Source organism: Trichosurus vulpecula, chromosome 2 (genome assembly GCF_011100635.1).
Source record: "Trichosurus vulpecula isolate mTriVul1 chromosome 2, mTriVul1.pri, whole genome shotgun sequence".
NCBI classification, from domain to species: domain Eukaryota; kingdom Metazoa; phylum Chordata; class Mammalia; order Diprotodontia; family Phalangeridae; genus Trichosurus; species Trichosurus vulpecula.
The window spans coordinates 168,609,310-168,629,258 of NC_050574.1; positions in this window are offsets into that span (position 1 = coordinate 168,609,310).

Here is a 19,949-nt window from a genome sequence, read left to right on the forward strand (position 1 = left end):
GGTTATTAGTGATTACTTGAATATGTACTTATAAGGAGGCAGCATCTACTACAGGTGCAAACCCCTGCCACCTTCTTGACCACTCCCTCCAACTACTGCCCAGCTGTCACCAACTGGTAGCTGTTACAACCCCTGCCTCCTTGGTAGCCTGAGTTAATGAAGACCTGGGGAAAAAAGATTCTAGATCCCAAAGTCCTTGGCAAAAATGTCAAGTGGTTCAGCATTGGAAACTGGCCAGATTTTTATCAGTGGAAATGTCACTTGAGAAGTGGTGTTAACATCTGCTTTTCCATAGAGCCCTAAGGATTGTGGGATCTTTCTGTCTGACTTGAAGCTGAGCCTCCTATATGTGTTGTCTCTCCTGTTAGAATGTGAACTTCTTGGTAGCAGGAATTGTCTCTGCTTTTTTTTTATTTATACCCCACAGATCTTAGCATGGTGCTTTGCACACAGTACTTAATAAATGCTTTTTATTCACTCATTCATGCATATGCAAACAATTCTTGCAGTAAGAATTGTGGCCATGAAAGCAGAGTTGCTACCACAGGAGCCACTGAAGTGTTTGGGAGACCACCAAGAAAGGATAAACATTGATGGTGAATGGAGTGAATTTCCTTGATTTAACCTGAGACCCAAATGTGAACCTTATGCCACTAGTTGTAGCATGGACTCTTTGTGACTGTATTCTGCCTGGGAGAACTTCTCCAGCAGGGAAGCAGTCCGTGGGTGATAGAGAATGAGCCAGAGGAGAGTTTATAGTTTCCTTTTGGGTGATATTCACTTGCCATAGATACCTGTCCACAGAAATCATCCTCAACTAAAACTCTACCCCTAGTACCTTCGTCAAAGGAAGAACAAAATTTTAGGATAAAGTATCCAGAAAATGCAACCCAGAAATAACCCAGAAAATGTAAAACCATATCTCCATGATAAATTCTCTAATTTTGTTATCTTTGAATTTAATGCTCTGGTACTTTGTCCAGGGATGAGCCAGATGATAACATAATCTGCAGCGATCTACTTGCCCCAGTACTTGCCCCAGAGTTTCCAGAGCTCTACAGATGCAGCAAAATCATAATGGATTTATCTAATGCCTTCCATGTCAATTGCACATGATCCTGTAGATTCTCAGATTGGCCCTTATCTATTACAGATCAGAGAAATCAAAAGTGTAGACAAAATAAGTTGTTTATTCCAGGTTACCCAGAAAGTCACTAGAAAAACTAGGAGGTTCATATTAGAATTTGTCCCAATCCTTTGTACAAAGAGTCTTACAAATAACCACTTCTCTACAATACGTTGGAGCAGGTGGACAACAGAAGGCTGGTGGGACATTGTACTTTCCACATGGAAGATGAGTTTAGAGTAGGTCAGTTCTTGCAACATGTGATTTCATGGATATAAGGGAGCTTCCTATGAGGAAAGTTCTTCAAATGTAGATCTGCAAATGTTCTGCAACTAGTCTTAAAGAACTGCCTACAGCACTGAGTTAAGTGACTTTCCCTGGATCCCACAGCCAATACGTATCCAAGTTGGGATTTGAAGACAGGTCTTGATTCAGAGGCCTACTCTTTTTTCATTTTCATTTTCAACATGACTGCCTGTTCCTCTTCTCCAGATATCTCCAGACAGGGTGGGACTACATTGTGCCCTCCAAGGGCAAGGTACCAGATCCTTTTACCCATCTATCAGATGAGGGACTGTTTTCTAGCTCCTTCTCATGTCCATCAAATGAAATGGATCCTGGGAAATCTCAGGTTGTGAGCGTGTTTTGTTGTTCATCCTTGTTTTCAAAGAGGACTAATGACATCATGGGGCAATGACCTGACTCACACATAAACCGTATTTAAGTGAGGCACAATTGCACAAAGTCGTCAGCCTTACTTCTTTCCTTCAGAGTTCTTGAAGTCGAACGGTAAGACAAAAGTCAGGGCAGCTCGTGATGGCCCAGCATTCAGTGGATCGATCACCTTTGCATCTTCAATTCCTGCTCTACAATGCCAGCTTCATCTCTCTTCATGCCCATAGGAATAAATTATTCTCTTCTGCCAGGTGAAGTCTTCACACGCTGGGGGTAGACATCCCCTTAACTCATCAACAGGTTGAAGGCTTGTTGGTCACCTTCAATCTAGTTTAACCCATTTGTGGAGATGGCCATACCCATGTGAAAATGGGTATGCCTATGGTCCATGAAAATTCCCCTATTTCATTTCTGCCTCCTGGCTTCACTGGCTTCTTTTGAGTCTCAGCTAAAGTTTACATTCTACAGGAAGCCTTTCCCTATACTCCTTGATTCCTATACATAGGTTGCTCATACATATTTTTTTTGCATGTTATCTTCTCTCTTAGACTGTGAACTCATTGAGAGTAAAGAGCATCTTTTACCTTTCTGTGTATCTCCTATACTTAGTACAGTGCCTTGCATGTAGTAGGCACTTAATAAATGCTTATTGACTGACTCATATTAAATGGTGAGCTCATTGAGAGTAAAGAGCGTCTTCTACCTTTCTGTGTATCTCCTACGTTTAGCACAGAGCCTGGTACATCTTAAGTATTTAACCAGTACCTGTTGACTGACTGACTGACTGAATTCTTCCAGGGCCCCTATTCCTTCTACACCAGGATCCCCGAAGAAGTTTTTTTGAAAGTACATTCATTCACAAATGAGAGAGGGGGTTGGAAGGAAAAGTGGGCAAATGGCAACTGCTCCAATCTACCATCTGGACTCAAACACACCCACTGGTGGAAATTCAGTGTCCTTCTAGCAACTAGAATAGGAAGGAGACCCTTGGCCCAGATAGACCAGGAAGAGATTTGGGAAGAGTTCTGGAGGAAAAATTGTGCTTGCAAGTTATCTGTTTACAGCCCTCACTACCTTCTGTTGTTGTTATTGGATCACATAGCAACCCATATTGTTTGCTCCCACCTCCCAGCACCTCTCTACAATCCTTAGCTGCCCTCCGTCGGTTATTGTCAGTCTGATAGAATTTTCCTGGCCTTCCCCCTACCACCTCCACCATCATTTTCCCTATTGTTTGCCAGGTCTGGCCCTGACCCCTCAGTATTTATAAATGCTGCTTTCCGCTGCATTATTGTGTGCTCCCTGGGCCCCCAGCTCCGCAGCACTTCCTGACAGCAAGAGGGAGGGGGAGAGCTACAGCAGCATGTGTCCAGCTCCCAACTTCCTCCATGTCCTGTTTACCAGGCCCTGGAAGCTCCTCTGGCCACTCCTCAAACACAATCCACCAGCTCTGATTTATCCCTCCATAGACAGTAATGGGAGAAATGAAATTTCAGCCACAAAGCGTCCAACAATAGGGTTAGTTTAAGAGAAATAAGTGAGATGCCTGTGTTTGGGCAGGAGGGGAAGGAGCTTGGTTGTAGAAGGAAGAACAAGGAAATCAGATGAGGGAAGACTCCAACACGTACAGTCTTAATTATAGGAGCTGAAAATGTTAAAGGATTGGCACAGTCAACTCCCAGAATGCTGGAATAAGACCAAAGCTGCTGGCCAGAAGAGTGGAGGATGACAAAAATATTCAATTTCTTCCCTTGCATTGCTTAACGGATGGAATTCCTGAGGATTCTTTGTCCATGAGGGTTCTTTGTTTCGTAGGGCTAGAGGCCCATAGGCAGTATTCTTCTAGGAAAAGCAGCAGTTGTAGACAGGACTCTTGTCCTTGAAAGCCAGCTTTCTGTGGATACAGAAAAGTCCTTTAGAAACATTCTTTATCTATAACCCCTGACCTCTCTTCTGCTTATTTTTCTCCTAGTTTCCTCTCTATTAAAGAATCTAGTCTTTTAGGGAAAGGTGCATTCATTAAATCAGGTATACTTTTTCCTACCAAATTCACATACTCAGACTCCCTTCAATTTGACTTGACAAAAGATGACTATGACACCTGAAGTCATCTTGCAATCCAATGCTTCCATTTCCACCAGTAAACATTTATTAAGCTCTTATTAGGTGCCAGACCTTATGCAAAACTTCGGCCATACAAGGATAAAGATGAAACAATTCTTACCCTCAAAGAGCTTACATTCTATGTGTTTTCTCAGTCTCAACAAAAACGACATGCAACAACATGCATTTATTTATCATCTATTATTCTTCAAGTCGGTCTTGAAGCTGGGAAGACCTAGTTTTAAATCCCACCTCTGGCACATACTAGCTATGTGACACTGGGCTCTCCATTTTATTTACTTAACCTATCTGTGCTCTAGGAAGCTCTTCAAGGCTATAAATTGCAGAGAACATGAGGACCTACCTTGATAGAGGGAATTTTCTCATAGAGTTCTCTACACCAATGAAATCATAGATCCAGTCCCTAACCCTATCATTATTCAAAAAAATACATCAAGTAATACTAGATATTACAGCTATTTCTATTGTGTTTATTAGTCTGTAATTTGTAGAGGCAAGGAACATGATCTAACCTAAACTATGAATTGTCCCTAGAACCTTAGTCTAGCACTTAACTAGCTTACTCTGCACAGAGTGATTCGTAAATATCTGTTGTATCCTTTTAAGAGGGACCAAAGCACTTGGGCAAAAATTGGTCCTTCCAGGTATTCTTTAATTCTGTCCTTCTAATATTTTAAGTACCTATGGGTACAACCACTGTGCTTTGTCCTAGAAGAAATAGATCAAATTAGACAATCGTTGTCTTCATGGAGCTAACAGACTAGTAGAAGAATAATACACGAACAGAGATAGAAAGGCACAGAGTAAAATGCTATGTTAGGTCACAGAAGTATTTAGCTAACGGCCTGGGGAATCAGGGAAGACTTTCCAGAGGAGATGGAATAGAGTTACCTTTAGAAAATTGGTAGGAATTTAAAACTGGTAGGAAGAAGGGATAGGAATGCATTTTAGGCATGGATAAAAGGGTGAGCCAGGGCAGAGGGGAGTGCACAGGGCTTTTCAAGGGACAGAGTAGAGTTCAGTTTAGCTGAAGCATGAAATGCATGAAGAAGAGGAATGTGAGAGAAGATTGGAGCTACCAAGTAATGCTAGAGTGTGGTGAGTATTAAATACCAAATAGAAGAGTTTAAACTTTACTTTCAGGCAACAGGAGAGCTCCTAAATTGGTTTTTTTTTTAAGTATAGAAGTAACATAACTAGGTCTACACCCAAGAAAAATTATTCTGGAAAACAGAGATGATTAGTGACAGCACTGGAAACCATACTGTATAAGGATGATTTGAAGGAACTTGCCATACTTAGCAGTTAAATGTCATGGTGGATAGAACACTAGGCCTTGAGTCAGGGAGACCTGAGTTCAGATTTGACCTCAGGCACTTACTAGTGTCTAAGCAAGTCATTTAACCTCTGTGTATCTATTTCCTCATCTGTAAAATGGGGATAATAGTGGGACTTCCCATCCAGGGTGCTTGTGAAGATAAATGTTATTTACAAACTTTAAAGTTTTATATAAATGCTTATTATTGTTTACTACTACTGCTGCTGCCACCACTGCCGCTGCTGTTGCTACTACTACTGCTATGACTACTACTACTACTATATTGGCCTGGAAAAGAGAAGTCTTGGGGGACAGATGGGGTATAATAGCTGTCTTCAAGTTCTGTTATGTGGTGGAGGGGCAGCTAGGTGGCCAAGTGGATAAAGCACCCAATGAAGACTCATGTCCTGAGTTTAAACGTGACCTCAGAAACTTACTAACTGTGTGATCCTGGGCAAAGCACTTAACCCTGTTTGCCTCAGTTTCCTTATCTGTAAAATGAGCTGGAGAAGGAAATAACAAAACACTCTAGGATCTCTGCCAAAAAAACCCCAAAATGGGGTCACAAAGAGTCAAATGACTCTAAAACAACTAAACGACAACAAGCCCATCCTCAGGGAGCAGAATGAGGAGCATATGGAGATATATAGAGGAAGATCCTGGCTATATATGGGGGCGGGGATTCCTAACAATTAGAACCATGGGAAAGTGAAAAGGGTTCTCTGGAAGCAGTGAGTTTCCAATCATTACAGTTATTTGAGGGGAAACTGGATGACCATTTCTCAGGAATACTGTCAGGGGAATTCCTCCTCAGACATAAGCTGGAGCAGGTACCCTCTGAGGTCCTTCACAACTGAGTAGCTGAGCATCTGATTTTGCTTGTGAGGCAATGTCTACTAAATACTTTGAACTCTTCTAAGAAGGGTGTATTGTTAAAGCCACCAAGTCCCAGCTGTTAGGGATGGACTTTCAAGGCCCAAACAGCTGGAATAAACTGCTTGTTAAAACAGGCACCCGCCCCGACTGGCTTTTTCTGATGTTTGATCTCTCCCACTGCAGATCCTGTCAGGAACTGAGATTGTGGCTGCTCCAAGATGTTTATTATTTCAGACAGAGGGCTCTGACTTGAATCACATGGAAGGCCGAGGGAGACTATGATTACAAACTCCCCCTGTGTCTCCTTCCATCTGAGACAAGCATCTCCCGGAGCTACGAAACAGAAGAGAAAATCAAATAAGCCCATTTGGGAATTTCTTCTCTTAAGTCAAGTTGGCATGAGAAACACCTATTTATTCATTCATGAAACAGGCAGTTATTAAACTCCTACTATGTGTCCAGGACCAGGCTGGATGATGGGGTACAAAAACAAAGCAATTACCATCCTCAAGGAATTTACGTCCTACAAGTGGACACAGACAAGAGAGTAGAAACTGGACCTGTGATTTAATGACTGTCAGGAGCTTCCTCTACCAAGGCAGGTTGGCAACCTTTGTGCAACTTGTATGCATCAGATCTCTTTGGAAGAAGTCTGGTGAAATATATGTACCTTCTCAGAATAGTGCTTTGTTCCTGTGTTCATAATTGAAGGAAATGCTAAATTTCAGTAAAAGATTAGTAAAAATAAAAGATTTAAGTTTTCCCCATCCAACTTCACAGACTCCCTGAGATCTATCCATAAGAATCCATGTTTTGGAAAATTGTCTAGATGGAGTCAGGAGGACCTGAGATCAAATCTGGCCTCAGACACTTGACACACCTACTAGCTGTGTGACCTTGGGCAAGTCACTTAACCCCAATTGCCCTGCCTCCCCCCCTGCAAAAAAAAAAGAAAGAAAGAAAGGAAAATTATCTAAAGAGCACAGAAGTTAAATGACTTGCCCAAGGTCACATATTCAGTATGGGTCAGAGATAGGACTTGATCCCCAGACTTCCTGGCTCCAAGGTCAACCCTCTATCCCCTACAGCCACCCTGCCTCTCGTAAATAGATAAGTCAATTCAAAATCGATATGAAATAAGTACAAAGTAATTTGGTAGGGAGAGGAAGAGTACTAACAACCGTCTCATAAAAAGTTATGATAAGACTTGGCATTGATAGAGCACTTAAAAGTTTGTCGAGCACTTAATGACCTAATTTGATTTGACATGACCTCATTTGATCTTCACAGTGACTTTGGGAAGCAGGTGCTACAGACATCACTATCTCTGTTTTAGACCTGAGGTTCAAGGAGGTTAGATGCCTTTACCCAAGACATATAGTTAGTGAATATCAGAAATGAGATTCGAACCCATCTCTCCTGACTCCAAATCCAGTACTTTGGCCATTGCAGTTCACTATAACTGAATTGAGTCACCTCTATGGTTGATTCACAGGAGGAAAAAAAAACCTTAGCTCTGGTTACTCTCTTTACAAACCTTGGACTATTTTAGAGGGGTAAAAGAGAGTCTTATAGCTATGTCCAGCTCCCAGACAGTTTGCTGTTTGAGACAAAACAAGAATTTCTTCCTCTTTGATTGTCTGGAATCCCCTTTCTTTAACTTGCTTTGGACACACAATGGGTATGAGTTAGTTTCCTGTGGGCCTAGTACTGCTTCTGAACAAGTAATCCTGAAGCTATCATTGCGTCAATGGGAGAGACTGAGTCCATCAGCAGTCTGGGTAAGACTCCCTCTATCACTCCTGAGGCATACTCTGTTGTTTGATTTAGCAAGAGCATGACTTCAGACACCTACAATCAAACTGGTGTCTTCCCCTACATCTGGTGGGCACAAGCCAAGGGTAGGATATTTGTTTGTCCGGGACTATATCAAGCCCTTTTGCATCATCCTCCCTCTCCGTCCCTCTCTATCCCTGCCCCCTCATCCCAACAAGCATCCTGTCTTACTCATATGGCAACACTGCTGTCCCAGGCTCCAGAGCTCCCGGATCGGCAGTGGGCCAGAGTCAGTGGGGCTGGTGACAGGGTGAGTAATGCCTCGTCTGACCAGCAGGTCAAAGGGCTAGTACTCCTGAGACTGTGCCTTTCCTTAGATGAGAAGGTACAGTGACTGGGATTGCCCCTTGGAATCAGTTTACGGGAGCTGATGGGCGAGATAAAGCACACTTATGAAATCTGGACTTTGATTCTTTGCCAGGGAGGGGTGGGAGTTCATCTGGAGGGCCTGAATTTCATTACTGCTGCTGCCTTATGGCTAGAGCTCATTATCATCATCATCACCATCATCAAACAATATGGACAAAAATCACCCAGATTGCGAAGGCATGCATAGGTTGCGATCTGAACTTTAGGCGAACCTAGGTGCTGGGTCAAAATATTCTAATTTTGGAAACAATATGAAAACTTTTAAGTCAAGATTTTTCAGTGTCCTCCCCAATTTGGGGTAGAGAAGGGTAAGACTATAAATGTGTGTATACATGCATTCATACTTATATACATGTATGTATATATGTAATACTCATTAAATATTTATATGGAGATGTGTGATTTGGTAACAAGATGAGTGGAACCCGACGGTAATCAAGAACCTCCTGACTGATTAAAAGCCTAGAGAAGCATCAAAGTACAATGGAAAGAGTGATGTATTTGGAGACAGAGAGCCGTATTTCAAATACCATCTCTGTCATTTACTAGCTGTGCTCTCTTGGGCAAGTCTCTATATCTCTAGGAACTTCAGTTTCTTCATCTGCAAAATATAGAGACTGGACTAGACGGCCTCTAAGGTCTGTTCTGGCTCTAAATCTGTTATCCTTTGATTGTAACATGGACACATTTGATCATTCCATAAAAGCCAAAATTAGCTAGGAGTACAGGGGCACAGTCCTGACAGGAGAAACGCAGTCTCAGGAGCCAAGATCCAGACAGCTGGTTTGTCTAAGAAGGAATCACACAGAGGATCCCACGTAGAAGTTTACAGTAAGGAATGTTGTAGCACAAAATGAAGAACGATTTTCTAGCTAGCTAGCTAGCGAGCTATCCCAAACTGTAATGGACTTTCTAATAATAGTGAGCTCTCTGTGAATGGGAGTGTTCAAGCCAGTATTAGGTGAGTCCTTCTTAGGGAACCTTAAGAGCAGATGTGTCAAACATGTAGCTCATGTGGCCAGCACCATTCCCGAGTGTGTCCCAATCAGATTAAAATTTACCTGGGAAACAGTTGACAAAATAAATTTTAAAAAAACGATAAAACATGAATAATACTACATTGTACAACTAAGTCAATATGTGGCCCACAGGGATCCTTATGTATGTTTTAGTGATCCCCATTTCTATTTGAATTTGACACCACTGCTTTAGAAGGTATTGCTACATGGGGGTTGTGGTGATTGTTGTCAACATTCTTTTGTTCTCAAAGAGGACCGTGACATCAGGGAGATGATGCCATGGTATGCAAATGAATTGGATTTAAGTGAGGGAGGGCTGTGCAAAGTCACAAGCCTCACTATCTCCTCCAGAGTCATCTGGATCCAGTGGCGAGATATAAATCAGGATGACTGGAGATGGCCCTGGATACAGTAAGAGGCTTGACCCTTTTAAGCTATTCTCTCTGTCCACCTAAGATATCATACATGGGAGTAGGAGACTGAGCAAGATGATGTCAAAGATCTCTCCCTACTTTATGATTTTTTACAGAGACCATCGGTGTAAATCTGGAAGACAATAAAAGTTAGTAAATTCTATGTACAGATTAGAGGTAAAGAAAGAAAATGTAAGCAACAATGTTCCTTAATGAGAATCAAGAACCCTGAATTCTCCACTCAGTTAAATGAATAGGCTGCTCTATGAATCTTGGGAAGTTTTATTGCTTCAGGACTATCCATTTCTCCAAATGGAATTCTGGAGGATATCATTCATCACTAAATTTTCAAAGGGATTACATGAATGACCCCCCCACACACACACACACAAAAGTAAGTTGTACAGAGCCTTTAATTTGTTTGTTTTCTATGTTTTTGTGGGTACTAAGGCAAGACTTGGGTAGTCAATTTATTATTTCTCATTCATTTTACATCTTTGAAAATAACTTTTATATCACTGTTCACAAATAAGGCATTCTAGGTGCTAAAATATATCCTACTTACACCCACCTTATATTTTTTTTCCTTTATACCTTATATCACATGTAGACAAGGCCACTATTTGTGGCCACACAACCTCACTGAAAAAAATATTGGTATAAAAACTGGGGCTTTTGAAGAGAAACTTGTAATCATTTGCTGTGTAGTTTCCAAATTACAATATAACCCAATCTTCCCGTACTAATCATTTATGGACCTGATTAATTGTTTATGTCCCAAGATAGATATATTTTGGACTCATTCAATGAGCCACCACGTCAGTTGTGAGTCATGATCCTGGCAATACATATTATTCATCTGTTTTGTTTTTCTGTTGTAGGAACTTAGGCACATTTGTTTTAAATGCCATAGATGACACTGAAGAAACCTTGTGAAAGTCTAATGCAGTCAGCACAAAGTCACCATGCTGTAAACAGGGAATCGCTTTTCCATTTTTACTTCATATAAGACATTCTCCCTAACATTCACAAACACAGATGAGCACATACATGTCCCCCTGTTTAGTTCCTCATGAGGGCAGTGGATTGAATGCTAGGCTTGGAGTCAGGAATACCTGCATTTGAACCTCTCCTAGGATACTAGCTGTGTGACATTGAGCAGGTCATCACATTTCTCTGAGCCTCAGTTTCTTCATTAAAAAAATGGATTGATGTTGGTGATCCCTCAACTCAAAATCTATGATCCCATGGTCCTCCCTTTAGATCAGTGTCTAAGATAGGTGGACAAAGTTATCCACAAAATTATCTTTTTAGTTACATCCCTCATAGAGCCAGGTATAATTTTTAAATGTCCATAAAATATACCTTGAAGAGACCTTTCAAGGCTGCATTTTTTTTTCAAACTCAAATTATTTTTAAAATCAACAAATACTCATGGAAGGAATTTTTAGTCTTTTCACCTTTTAGTCAGTTGTGTTCATATGGAGTATTCATGTCCAACCTGTGGAATAACATTCCAAGCTTGCATTGGTCTGATCAGCTACAGTGATGTCATTTTGGTCTTCTTTGAGAACAAAGCACAACCAACCAGTTAAGTGATTGTCAAGATATAGTCTACTGTTAAGAATGAAATAAAATAAAATTCTTCCTGGTACCTTCTCATATGTTCATCTATGATATTCTTGATATATGTGTAAGTCATTCTCATAAGGATTTCATGGAAAGGAGTAAGAATAGTCGCTAATGACTTCCTGATTGGCCCTTTTGCAAGTTGGGGGCAAGGGGACGAGGAAGGGGAGTTACTACTTTTCTGAGTTATCTTGAAAATTGATCTCTGCGGGCCATTGAAATTGGGTTACATTAAGCATGGATTTCCTCTGTACAAATTTGATCCAGTTGAAGCATTTTTTTCTGACTTCATTCTCTTCATAAGTACCACTATACTTCCTCAACTAGTACACATGGTACTGAGTTGATAGAGTTAAAATGTGGTGGCTTTACTACCATCAGTAATGAGAACATATCACTGCAAAAAATTTCAACAGAGATCAAAGAATATAGACAATAAGTTCTTAATATAATAAATCCCAGTTATCAACAGCCATGTGAAAAAATTATCCCAATAACTAATAATAAGAGAACTATAAATGAAAACAACACCATCTCACTCCTATCAGATCAGCAAAGATGACAATAACAGTTGCTGGTGGGACTTTGGGGAAACCAGCATGCTGAGAAACTGTTAATGGAGCTATGTATTGACATTTCCATTCTGGAAAGTGATTTGGAATTATGCCCAAAATGTCACTAAAATATGGATACCCTTTGACCCAACAGTACCACTACTACTAGGTCTATGCCCCCAAGAAGATCAAAGAAAGGGGGGAAATGACTCATATGTACAAAATATGCATAGCATCTCTATTTGTTGTTAAAAAATAAAAGAGCTGGAAACTAAAAGGATATCTATTAATTGAGAAAAGGCTTATGGTGCATGAATGTAACAGAATTCTGCTTTAAAAAAATAATGATGAAAAGGATGGTTTCAGACTTGAGTCAACTGATATTAAGTAAAATGAATAGAAACAGAAAAATTTATGTAACAATAATAATATAATTAGAAAGAAAGCCAACTGTGAGAGAATTAAGAACTCTAATCAGAATTAAGAACTCTAATCTAACTTATTCATCAACATGACTCCAGATGATCAACAACGATGCCTACCTCCTGACAGATAGCAATGAAGATGAGATGAACTTTTTCCAGACACGATCAGTGTGGGAATTCGTTTTAACAAGATTTTTTTTCTCTTTTAAATGAGAGTGGGGAGGGATAAATAGGAGGGAGAGCAGGGCTATTAATAAAGTTAGCAAAAGAAAAAGGAAAGAAAGAAAAAAGAACTGTTGAAGCATTTTTAATACACAAAAGAAAATAGAAAGAAGGCCAGAAGGAAAGAGACAAACAGGACAGCTTTGAAAGTATATGTAGAATCTATTATATGCTTAAAAGGAAAAGCCCACTGTAACAAGAGATTACAGTTTCATATACAATCCTCTTTTTCTGTTTAACTCATTTTATTTGATACTTGCTAGAGTCAGCTAGGTGGTGCAATGGATACAGTGCAAGGCCTGGATTCAGGAGGACCTGAGTTCAAATGTAGCCTCAGATACTTACTAGCTATGTGACCCTGGGCAAGTCACCTAACCACAGTCCCCTCATCTGTAAAATAAGCTGGAGAAGGAAATGGCAAACCATTCCAGTAATTTTACCATGAAAACCCCAAATGGGACCATTAGGAGTTGGGCACAACTAAATGACTAAACAACAACAAATTCAGAATAACTTTCAACAGAAATCCCAATGGATCCATTCTGTTCAACTTCTGTTTGTTTGCCCACTTTCATTTGAAAACGGTTTTGACTTAGCTGTGTCTCATGCCAAGCTTTCTTGGTCTTTTTCCCTCTCAACAACTTATAGATGTCTTGCGAGGAGGCATTATTCATACCTGTAACATTTTTCCAAAGAGTTTGCTCTATAAACCAGTGTTGCTCCCTGTTTCCATTTCTCTCTGCTTGACGAAACAATAAAATTGACTGGTTGTGGTATATTCCAGGCTTTTTTGGATTCCTCTTACTATCTACTCTTTTGTGTTGGTTAACCTTATCTAAGAAAGAGTGTTAGTGTCACTGGATGTATTTTCTGTCAATTTCTAATATTGAAATATTATTTGGATATTTATTTATACAAGTTAATTTAGAAAAACCATATTTGCATGCAGAATCTTCTTTTCATCTTTATCCATCCTTTAAACATTTTAACAAATATACCTGAATTTATAATCAAAATGTACATTAGTCCCTTCAAAGTAATTCTTTGGGGAGGCCATTCACTATTTCTAGGGTGTTGTCACTATTCAAAACATTTCTAGATCTTCTATTTTGGAACATTCTTTTAAATATCCTTGTGCCAAGTCTTGCACTTTTTAAACTGGTCTTGAATGCTGGAAAGTCAAAAGATGTTTGGAGCTGCATCTAGTAAATCTAGTAGGTAACAGATCTAAGTAACTTCTCTTACTAGAAAATAAGCCAGTTGGGAGCAGGAACTAAACCTTATTTATCTTTGTACTTTCTCTTTTGCATAGTAGAACCTTGTATATATCACAAGTGATTAATAGATACTTATTAATTGAATGTTTTGGAGTTTTTTATATTGAAATCATGCAATAAAATGATGAAATGGATTTTCTTGTATGGTTCCTCAACTGATTCTGAAGAGATAGTCATTTTCCTTTTCTTTTTAAGTTTACTGATACACTTTTTTATGTCAAAGTGATTTCCCAATATACCCCCAACCACATTACCCCCTCTACTTCAACAGAAAAACCATTACAAGAACTAGGTCTGACAACCTGAGATACTAGAGTCTCCCTGCTTCACTACTGATCGGAAAGAATTATGTTCCATCCTCTATTCTTCTGAGTCAAGAATTAGTCAGAGTTTAGCTACCTTTTAGGGTAATTTCCATTTATGTTATTGTGGTCTTTGTGAATATTATTCTCTTTACTTAGCTCTGCATCAGTTTATGTCTTTCAATCATTTCAATAATTCTCTGAATTCTTTGTATCTATTTCTTATGGCACAATAATATTTCATCATGTTTTTGGTCAGGTACTCCCCAAGTCAATAGTTATCCCCTTTGTTGCTGAGTTTTTTATTTTTTTTTTACCCCCAGGATTAGAAGTGTTGCTACAAATATTTTATTATGTGTGACTTTTCTTTTTGCCTTTGACCTTCCGGGGATTTATTCAGGTAGGACCACTGGGTCCAAGGGTATCAAAAACTTAGTGACTTTCTGAAGGCAGTTCCAAGGGAGGTTATAGTAGACTCACAGATTCTAAAGCTGGAAGAAACCTCATAAGCCATAGAGTCTAACGCCCCCACCCCACCCCCCCAATTTATAGGTGAGGAAGCTAAGGCCTAGGAAGACTGAATAATTTGCCCAAGGTAGTTATACATGTGGTAAGTCAGAATAAAAGCATTATAATTAGAATCAGTATACAGCCTCCCACAGTGAATTTTCTGAAGAATTAAAGTCATTATCATTACTGTATATCCTACCAGGGAAGAGGTTTAAATACATACTTTAGAGGTCTGTAAGAATTTGTGAGAACAATGTTTAAAATGTGTTGCAGTTATCGCTGTTTTTGTTTGTCCTTCATTCTCGAAGAGGATCATGATGTGGAGAAGGGGTGGTGGTGGTGATGCTATGACATGCAAGTGAATTGGATTTAAGTGAGGCAGGTCTGTGCAAAGTCACCAGCCTCACTTTGTCTTCCAGAACCACTGTTTTCTTAGTCTTGGTACTACCTTTCTCAGAGAAAAAGAGGTACTACCTGTCTTTCTCCTGTTGGCCTTAGGAAAATGTGGAACTCATTCTCTATCTGCTATCACTCTGGGAATTCTACGATTAGGCAGTTGACTGTGTAAAAACATGTCTTCCACATAGCATTTAAGTTTTGTGATCCTTTTTTTTAATATCCAACTGAGTTTCCACCAGGGGGGCAGCATCTTTGGTGTCTTAGTTTGTTTTTGCTTTCAAAAATCGAAAGAGATTTCCGCAAGCTCAGTGTGGAATGTGAGACTGGAAAGAGAACACCAGAAAAGAAACAAAACTTCAGAAATGCAGAATGGAGGAAGGAAGTAAAGAGAAGCCAAATGCATTCAGCTCCCCCAAATTTAACATAACCTGTCTCCCCACCCTGTGGAACCCAGAGACTGGAGGTTTTCCAGCCAAGGATCAATTGGCTCATTTCAATTTCAAAGAAAACCAAACTGCCAGGAGTAGTCCTCAGCTTTGGACCAATGTGAAATAGCCAGAGTTCCCTTGTTTAGCTGCAAATTTTTTAAAAATGCAAACATAGCAGCCAGTGGTGGCTCCCCAGACAGATCATTGAACCTCCAACTGCTTAGATTCCTTTACCCTGTAAACCTGGCCTCAATGGATAGAGAATGGCTCTAGGGTCAAGAAGACCAAAGTTCACATTCTGCTTCTGACACATACTGTGTGGCTTCGGATAAACCATGTTAATTCTCCATGCCACAAACAATTCACCAGGACTGCCAGTTTCAGCATCAGTGACAGTCTGCAACAATTGAAAAATAAAAAGCCTCCCCACCTGGAAGCTCTCTACACCAATGAAATCAGAGGTACTGATCCCTACCTCCTCTTTAAAAAAAAAAAAGTCACTTTAACTTCCCTCTCTGGCCTGTTTAGAATAATAATATGCCCTCCAGACCACAAATAAGAGTATATCTCTCCTTTGTTCCTCCTACTCCAAAGAAAGCAAAAGGGAAAAAAAAAATACTGTCCCCCTCCCTTTTTCTTTATAGATGAACATTCAGAAAATCTCTTCTAAAGGTTTATGTGAACTGGATTTTGCTGAATGAATAAACATTTATTAAGCTTTTATTATATAACTAGTAACCTGGCCCCTTCCTATCTTTCTATCTTCTTACTTATTAAATGCATGTGCACCAGTACACACACATACACTATATGTATGTATATATGTATGTATGTGTGTATATATGTGTATATATACACATATACATACACACACACACACATATGTACTGTGTAATCTAGTGATTACCAGGCTTCCTTTTTGTTCCTTAAACTAGACACTTCATCTCTAAACTTCAGGCATTTTCACTGGCTGTTCCCTTTTTATTTTCACCTCTTAGCTTCTTTCAAGTCTCAGCAAAATTCTACCTTCTTCAAATAGCCTTTCCTAGTCTCTGGTAAGGCCTTCCTTCTATTGATTATCAACAATTTCAGAAGATAGGTGATAGATAAGATACATACTGGATATACATGTCTATGTGTATGTGTGTATATATATACACATATGTATGCCTTGTTTGTACATAATTCTTTTCATATTGCCTCTCCCATTGTTACACCTTCCTTTGTATCCCCAGAGCTTAGCACAGTGCCTAGAACATGGTAGGCACTTAATAAATGCTTGTTGACTATCTGACTGATTTAATAAATGCTTGTTCCTGACTGACTGACTCCCTCTACCAATGTAGATCAGGACCTGCTCTAGAACTTATGTACTTTCAGAGTAGGGGGTGGGGGATGTGTGTGTTGTGGGGAAGGAAGGAAGGAAACGAGCATTTATTAAGCACCTACTGTGTGCTAGGTACTGTGCTAAGCATTTTATAATCATTATCTCATTTGCTCCTTACAACCACCCTGGGAGGTAGGTACTATTACTATCTCTGTACTATAATTGAGAAAACTAAGATAAATAGGCATTAAGGAATTTGACCAAGGATAGACAGCTAGTGAGTATCTGAGACCAGATTTAAACCTGGGTCTTCCTGACTGTGCCACCTAGATGCATCTAAGAGGGGCACTGAAAGTTTAGTCAGCTTATTCAGTAAGTAACAAAATCAATATAGGTCAGGGGCAAGGTTGGAACCCACCTTCTAAATTTTTTTTAATTGAGAGACTGGCTCAAGCTGCCCTTAAAAGTTTATCATTGTTCAGATGGTCAATGTTCGAGTGAGACCTGGACTAATAAAACATGGGCTGAATGCAGGAAAATGCTTCAATCTGGAAGAAAAAGTAAAAGCAAGCTCTGGGTGCAGCATGGGATCAATGAGCAGATACTGAAACCAAGAAAGTAAGCCCTAGATTTTCTCTATGCTAGAGATCTCCGGGAAATAGAATAACTGGTCTTCACTAAATTCATGGAGCTCTTATCTATCAAGCCTCAGATTCTAAGTGTCAAGATGCCAGGAAGTGAGACATATTCAGGGCCCTCCCCAAGGAAAGCCAAAGTTGGTCTAATTTTCCTACAGATGAGAATTAAAAAAAAACCTGCCTTCAAAATCTTGCCAGTAATCAAACTACAAGGGTGGAGTATTCCCTTAGTCAACCCCAGGAAGTCCTCTGTTCAAAGCTATTCATTAGATCAGGGCTGTACAAATAATTAGTTTTGCCTGAATTCATAACCTTCTTAAGCTGGGAGCTGACGGGCCCAGGTGGGACTACCAGGCCAAGAGCAAAGGGAGCAGTCCGGTCATTACTATAGAAACATGAGGGCTTTATTTATTTTATTTAAAAAGCACAGAACAGCTGAACCACTGTCCAGCAGACAATGGGATGGCGTCATCGACAAGCCATCTGGGTGAATAAAGGGTGGCCCCAAGTGACTGGTGAAATCCAATGTGCTTTTTTCTCAGCTGCAAATCCAGATCGACAGCTTGGAGATGAACCACACAGCAAGACCCTTATGGGTCCAGAGTTCAGTTGGGTTTTGGGGGGTGGATACATCACTGACACAGCCAGACCCTCAGCAGATGTTTCCTGGGCTGAGCAGGTCTCTGTCACCTAAGGAAGGTTGAGGCCCCAGCATTTGGCAGCAGAGTAGGACAGAGGGCAGGTAATGAGAACCATAGGCCCTACTAGCTCTCCCTGAAAAATAGGCCAGGATCTGAGTTTCCAAAAGATTCTACAAAACAAAAATAAAAGAAGTTACATAACAATTGAATTTAACAGTCATGTGTTATGCACCTGCTATGTACAAGGTACTTTGGAAGTTTGGAAATTGCACTGAAAAATAGGCTGATTTTAATCACAATATTTTTAAATAGAAAATGATCATTTGAAAGTAAGAAATGATGATAGCTAATAATAATAATAATAATAGGTAATATTTATATCGTGTGCCAGGCCCTGTGTTAAGCACTTCACATGTATCTCATTTGGTCCTCACAACAACCATGGCAAGTAGAGGTTTTTATTATACCCATTTTACAGATGAGCCAACTGAGGACAACAGCGGTTAAGTGACTTGTCCAAGGTCACACAGCTAATGTCTGAGGACAGATTTGGACTCAGGTCTTCCTGACTCCAGGACAGAACTCTATCAACTACTCCACTGATAAACTTTGAGTATCCTCTTTTTTTCCTTTCTTCTTCCTCACTTTTATAGATGAGGAAACTTGACTCCCAAAGATGGAACGTGCCTTGCCAATATCACATGGGTATCAAACATCAGAGGTAGAATCTGAGCCCAGATTCGTGGTGCCTATATAGGATGATCTTCCTACACTGCCTGTTAACCCATCATTCAAACTTCACCTCAAGGCCCACTGCTTCCATGAAGTTTTCTCTAAACGTTGAGAACCATCTGGAAGGCATTGTCTCTTCTCCAAATTCTTGTACTAAATGGTACCCATTCTGGGATTAAATCTGTACATTATTGTTTAACTGCATCCTATGTGCATGCCTGTCTAATCTCACGAGTTAAATTTATAATTCCAGGGCAAGAGGAGGCAAAAAGTTTTAATTTTTTCTCTTTAAACTAGTATTCTTCCCAAATTCATCAGAGTAAATGTTCAATAGATTGCTATTGAATTATACTGAAACAAACTTTACTAAATTAAATTCTAAAAATGTAGCATGGTCTCAAGAGTCCCGGTTTTGGGGTCAGATGGCCTCATTTTGTATCATGTCACCAGCTACTATGTGACCTACAGCAAGCCACTAATACCTTTGAGTTTCTCTTTCCCCTAACCAGCATTGCAAAGTGGATAGCATACCGGGCTTGGAGCAGGGGTATTCTGGTAAATGTTTAACAACTGTCTTTCTGGGGAAAAAAAATGTTCTCATGACACACTTTTAATCCAAATTATTTACATTTTCTTCATCAGTTTGTTAATTCTAGATAACGAATGGAACGATAAGTCAAACCCTGAGTTGTAGCATTTGCCAATTGTAGAAATTTAAATGCTCCTATAGGACGGCTCAATGGCACAGTGGGGAGAGCACTGGGCCTGGAGTCAGGAAGACCTGAGTTTCAAATCTGACCTGAGACATTTACTAGCTATGTTCCCTGAGCAAGTCACTTAATCTTCTTTGCCTCAGTTTCCTCAACTATAAAATAATCTAGAGAAGGAAATGGCAAACCACTCCAGTATCTTTGTTAAGAAAACCCCAAGTGGGGTCATGAAGAGTCAGGCAGGGCTGAAAACAACTAAACAACAACAAATGCTCACACTGAAAATTTAACAATTGGCTCTCAAGGGCTGGTAGAGAGCTGACACCAGTACCCACCTGACTTAAAGGTAGGAAAACCTGGGCTTAAATGCTGCCTCCAGGTACTCCCTAGCTACAGGAA